This window comes from Calliopsis andreniformis, unplaced genomic scaffold, assembly GCF_051401765.1.
Source record: "Calliopsis andreniformis isolate RMS-2024a unplaced genomic scaffold, iyCalAndr_principal scaffold0019, whole genome shotgun sequence".
NCBI classification, from domain to species: Eukaryota; Metazoa; Arthropoda; class Insecta; order Hymenoptera; family Andrenidae; genus Calliopsis; species Calliopsis andreniformis.
Genome location: NW_027480431.1, coordinates 13,567,846 through 13,574,332, shown reverse-complemented (window position 1 = coordinate 13,574,332; position 6,487 = coordinate 13,567,846).

The window sequence follows — 6,487 nt, the reverse complement described above, 5'->3', positions numbered from 1 at the left end:
GTATAACATGAATAATTGCAACCAGAGTGATAGTTATGGTCATTTCTACGTTCCGGGCATCCTAGACTTAACTCTGACGCATTGCTCCACCAGATCGAATAGATAGAGCCTTAGAAGTCAACGCCAGAAGGATAAAATATAATAAAAATGCAATAGTTGTTCCGTCGTACAACAGGAATAATTGCAACCTGTGTGAAAGATATGGTCATTTCTACGTTCCGGACAACCTAGGCTTCACTCTAGGGCGTTGCTCCACCATATCGAATAGGTAGCGCCTTAGAAGTCAACGCCAGAAGCTTAAAATACAATACAAATACAGCAGATTTTCCATCGTATTACGGGAATAACTGCAAACAGTGTGAAAGTACTGGTCATTTCTACATTCCGGGTAAGCTAGGTTTCACTCTAGGGCGTTGCTCCACCAGGTCGAATAGCTACGGCCTTAGAAGTCAACGCCAGAAGCACAAAATACAATAAGAATCCTACAGTTTTTCCATCGTATAACAGGAATAATTGCAACCAGAGTGATAGTTATGGTCATTTCTACGTTCCGGGCATCCTAGACTTAACTCTGACGCATTGCTCCACCAGATCGAATAGATAGAGCCTTAGAAGTCAACGCCAGAAGGATAAAATATAATAAAAATGCAATAGTTTTTCCGTCGTACAACAGGAATAATTGCAACCTGTGTGAAAGATATGGTTATTTCTACGTTCCGGACAACCTAGGCTTCACTCTAGGGCGTTGCTCCACCAGATCGAATAGTTACGGCCAAAGAAGTCAACGCCAGAAGAATAAAATACAATACAAGTACATCAGTTTTTCCATCGTATAACAGGAATAATTGCAACCAGTGTGAAAGTAATGGTCATATCTACGTTCCGGGCAACCTAGGCTTCACTCGAGGGCGTTGCTCCACCAGGTCGAATAGTTAGCGCGTTAGAAGTCAACGCCCGAGGCATAAAATATAATAAAAATACAATAGTTTTTCCATCGTACAACAGGAATAAATGCAACCTGTTTGATAGTGATGGTCATTTCTACGTTCCAGGCAACCTAGGCTTCACTCTAGGGCGTTGCTCCACCAGGTCGACTTGTTAGCGCCTTACAAGTCAACGACAGAAGCATAAAATACAATATAAACACAGCAGCTTTTCCATCGTATAAAACGAATAATTGCAACCAGTGTGAAAGTAATGGTCATTTCTACGTTCCCGGCGACCTAGGCTTCACTCTAGGGAGTTGCCCCACCAGATCGAATAGCTAGGACCTTAGTAGTCAACGACAGAAGCATAAAATGCAATATAAATACAGCCGCTTTTCCATCGTATAACAGGAATAATAGCAAACAGTGTGAAAGATATGGTTATTTCTACGTTCCGGGCAACCTAGGGTTCACTCTAGGGCGTGGTCCACCAGATCCAATAGTTAGGGTCTAAGAAGTGAACGCCAGAAGCAACAAATACAAAATAAATACAACAGTATTTCCATCGTATAAAACGGATAATTGCAACCAGTGTGAAAGTAATGGTCATTTCTACGTTCCGGGCAACCTTGGCTTCACTCTATGGCGTTGCTCCACCACATCGAATAGCTAGGCCCTTAGAAGTCAACGCCTGAAGCATAAGATACAACAAAAATACAACAGATTTTCCATTGTTTTAAACGAATAATTGCAACCAGTGTGAAAGTAATGGTCATTTCTACGTTCCGGGCAACATAGGCTTCACCCTTGAACGTTGCTCCACCAGATCGATTACATAGGGCCTTAGAAGTCAACGCCAGAAGCATAAAACACAATATAAATACAACAGTTTTTCAATCGTATAGCAGGAATAATTGCAACCAGTGTGAAAGTAATGGTCATTTCTACGGTCCGGGCAACCTTGGCTTCACTCTATGGCGTTGCTCCACCACATCGAATAGCTACGGCCTTAGAAGTCAACGCCAGAAGCATAAAGCACAATATAAATACAACAGTTGTTCAATCGTATAACAGGAATAATTGCAACCAGTGTGAAAGGTATGGTCATTTCTACGTTCCCGGCAACCTATGCTTCACACAAGCTCGTTGCTGCTCCAGATCGAATAGCAAGGGCATTCCAAGTCAACGCCAGACGCATAAAATGCAATAAAAATACAACAGCTTTTCCATCCTGCAACAGGAATAATTGCAACCAGTGTGATAGTGATGGTCATTTCTACATTCGGGGCAACCTGGGCTTCACTCTAGGGTGTTGCCCCACCAGATCCAATAGTCAGGGGCTAAGAAGTCAACGCCAGCAGCACCAAATACAGAATAAATACAACAGTTTTTCCATCATATAAAACGAATAATTGCAACCTGTGTGAAAGTAATGGTCATTTCTACGTTCCGGGCAACCTTGGCTTCACTCTATGGCGTTGCTCCACCACATCGAATAGCTACGGCCTTAGATGTCAACGCCTGAAGCATAAGATACAACAAAAATACAACAGCTTTTCCATTGTATTAAACGAATAATTGCAACCAGTGTGAAAGTAATGGTCATTTCTACGTTCCGGGCAACATAGGCTTCACCCTTCGACGTTGCTCCACCAGATCGAATACATAGGGCCTTAGAAGTCAACGCCAGAAGCATAAAACACAATATAAATACAACAGTTTTTCCATCGTATAACAGGAATAATTGCAACCAGTGTGAAAGATATGGTCATTTCTACGTTGCGGGTAACCTAGGCTTCACCCTAGGGCATTGCTCCACCAGGTCGAATAGTTAGGGCCTAAGAAGTCAACGCCAGAATCGTAAAACACAATATAAATACAACAGCTTTTCCATCGTATTAAACGAATAATTGCAACCTTTGTGAAAGTTATGGTTATTTCTACGTTCCTGGCAACCTACGCTTCATTCTAGGCCGTTGCTCCACCACATCGAGTAGCTACGACCTTAGACGTCAACGCCAGAAGCATAAAATTCAATGTAAATACAAAGGTTTCTCCATCGTATAAAACGAATAATTGCAACCAGCGTGAAAGTTATGGTCATTTCTACGTTTCGGGCTATCTAGGCTTCACTCTAGGGCGTTGCCACACCAAATCGCATAGTTACGGCCTTAGAAGTCAACGCCAGAAGTATAAAATACAATGTAAGTACAACAGTTTTTCCATCATATAGCAGGAATAATTGCAATCAATGTGAAAGTAATGGTCATTTCTACGTTCCGAGCAACCTAGGCTTCACTCTATGGCGTTGCTCCACCATATCGAATAGGTAGCGCCTTAGAAGTCAACGCCAGAAGCTTAAAATACAATACAAATACAGCAGATTTTCCATCGTATTACGGGAATAACTGCAAACAGTGTGAAAGTACTGGTCATTTCTACGTTCCGGGTAAACTAGGTTTCACTCTAGGGCGTTGCTCCACCAGGTCGAATAGCTTGGGCCTTAGAAGTCAACGCCAGAAGCATAAAATACAATAAGAATCCTACAGTTTTTCCATCGTATAACAGGAATAATTGCAACCAGAGTGATAGTTATGGTCATTTCTACGTTCCGGGCATCCTAGACTTAACTCTGACGCATTGCTCCACCAGATCGAATAGATAGAGCCTTAGAAGTCAACGCCAGAAGGATAAAATATAATAAAAATGCAATAGTTGTTCCGTCGTACAACAGGAATAATTGCAACCTGTGTGAAAGATATGGTCATTTCTACGTTCCGGACAACCTAGGCTTCACTCTAGGGCGTTGCTCCACCATATCGAATAGGTAGCGCCTTAGAAGTCAACGCCAGAAGCTTAAAATACAATACAAATACAGCAGATTTTCCATCGTATTACGGGAATAACTGCAAACAGTGTGAAAGTACTGGTCATTTCTACGTTCCGGGTAAGCTAGGTTTCACTCTAGGGCGTTGCTCCACCAGGTCGAATAGCTACGGCCTTAGAAGTCAACGCCAGAAGCATAAAATACAATAAGAATCCTACAGTTTTTCCATCGTATAACAGGAATAATTGCAACCAGAGTGATAGTTATGGTCATTTCTACGTTCCGGGCATCCTAGACTTAACTCTGACGCATTGCTCCACCAGATCGAATAGATAGAGCCTTAGAAGTCAACGCCAGAAGGATAAAATATAATAAAAATGCAATAGTTTTTCCGTCGTACAACAGGAATAATTGCAACCTGTGTGAAAGATATGGTTATTTCTACGTTCCGGACAACCTAGGCTTCACTCTAGGGCGTTGCTCCACCAGATCGAATAGTTACGGCCAAAGAAGTCAACGCCAGAAGAATAAAATACAATACAAGTACATCAGTTTTTCCATCGTATAACAGGAATAATTGCAACCAGTGTGAAAGTAATGGTCATATCTACGTTCCGGGCAACCTAGGCTTCACTCGAGGGCGTTGCTCCACCAGGTCGAATAGTTAGCGCGTTAGAAGTCAACGCCCGAGGCATAAAATATAATAAAAATACAATAGTTTTTCCATCGTACAACAGGAATAAATGCAACCTGTTTGATAGTGATGGTCATTTCTACGTTCCAGGCAACCTAGGCTTCACTCTAGGGCGTTGCTCCACCAGGTCGACTTGTTAGCGCCTTAAAGTCAACGACAGAAGCATAAAATACAATATAAACACAGCAGCTTTTCCATCGTATAAAACGAATAATTGCAACCAGTGTGAAAGTAATGGTCATTTCTACGTTCCCGGCGACCTAGGCTTCACTCTAGGGAGTTGCCCCACCAGATCGAATAGCTAGGACCTTAGTAGTCAACGACAGAAGCATAAAATGCAATATAAATACAGCCGCTTTTCCATCGTATAACAGGAATAATAGCAAACAGTGTGAAAGATATGGTTATTTCTACGTTCCGGGCAACCTAGGGTTCACTCTAGGGCGTGGTCCACCAGATCCAATAGTTAGGGTCTAAGAAGTGAACGCCAGAAGCAACAAATACAAAATAAATACAACAGTATTTCCATCGTATAAAACGGATAATTGCAACCAGTGTGAAAGTAATGGTCATTTCTACGTTCCGGGCAACCTTGGCTTCACTCTATGGCGTTGCTCCACCACATCGAATAGCTAGGCCCTTAGAAGTCAACGCCTGAAGCATAAGATACAACAAAAATACAACAGATTTTCCATTGTTTTAAACGAATAATTGCAACCAGTGTGAAAGTAATGGTCATTTCTACGTTCCGGGCAACATAGGCTTCACCCTTGAACGTTGCTCCACCAGATCGATTACATAGGGCCTTAGAAGTCAACGCCAGAAGCATAAAACACAATATAAATACAACAGTTTTTCAATCGTATAGCAGGAATAATTGCAACCAGTGTGAAAGTAATGGTCATTTCTACGTTCCGGGCAACCTAGGCGTCACTCTATGGCGTTGCTCCACCACATCTATTAGCTGCGGCCTTAGAAGTGAACGCCAGCAGCATAAAATACAATATACATACATCAGCTTTTCCATCGTATAAAATGATTAATTGCAAACAGTGTGAAAGTAAAGGACATTTCCTCGTTCCGGGCAACCTAGGCTTCATTATAGGGCGTCGCTCCACCAGATCGAATAGCTAGGGCCTTAGAAGGCAACGCCAGAAGCATAAAATACAACACGTATACAACAGTTTTTCCATCGTGTAACAGGAATAATTGTAACCAGTGTGAAGGATATGGTCACTTCTACGTTCCGGGCAACCTAGTCTTCACACTAGGGAGTTGCTCCACCACATCGAATAGTTAGGGCCTTAGAAGCCAACGCCCGAAGCATAAAATACAATAAAAATACAACAGTTTTTCCATCGCATAACAGGAATAATTGCAACCAGTGTGAAAGTGATGGTCTTTTCTACGTTCCGGGCAACCTAGGCTTCACTCTAGGGCGTTGCACCACCAGATCGAATAGTTAGCGCCTTAGAAGTCAACGCCAGAAGCTTAAAATACAATATGAATACAGCAGCTATTCCATCGTATAACAGAAATAACAGCAAACAGTGTGAAAGGTATTATCATTTCTACGTTCCGGGCAACCTAGGGTTCACTCTAGGGCGTTGCCTAACCAGATCGAATAGTTAGGGCCTTAGAAGTCAACGCCCGAAGCATAAAATACAATATAAATACAACACTTTTTCCATCGTATAAAACGAATAATTGCAATATGTATGAAGGTTATGGTCAGTACTACGTTCCGGGCAACCTACTCTTCACTCTAGGGCGTTGTTCCACAGATCCAATAGTTTAGGCCTGTGAAGTCAACGCCAGAAGCACCAAATACAAAATAAATACAACAGTTTTTCCATCGTATAAAACAAATAATTGCAACCAGTGTGAAAGTAATGGTCACTTCTACGTTCCCGGCAACCTAGGCTTCGCTCTAGGGAGTTGCTGCACCACATCGAATAGCTACAGCCTTAGAAGGCAACGCCAGAAGCATAAAATACAATACGTATACAACAGTTTTTCCATCGTGTAACAGGAATAATT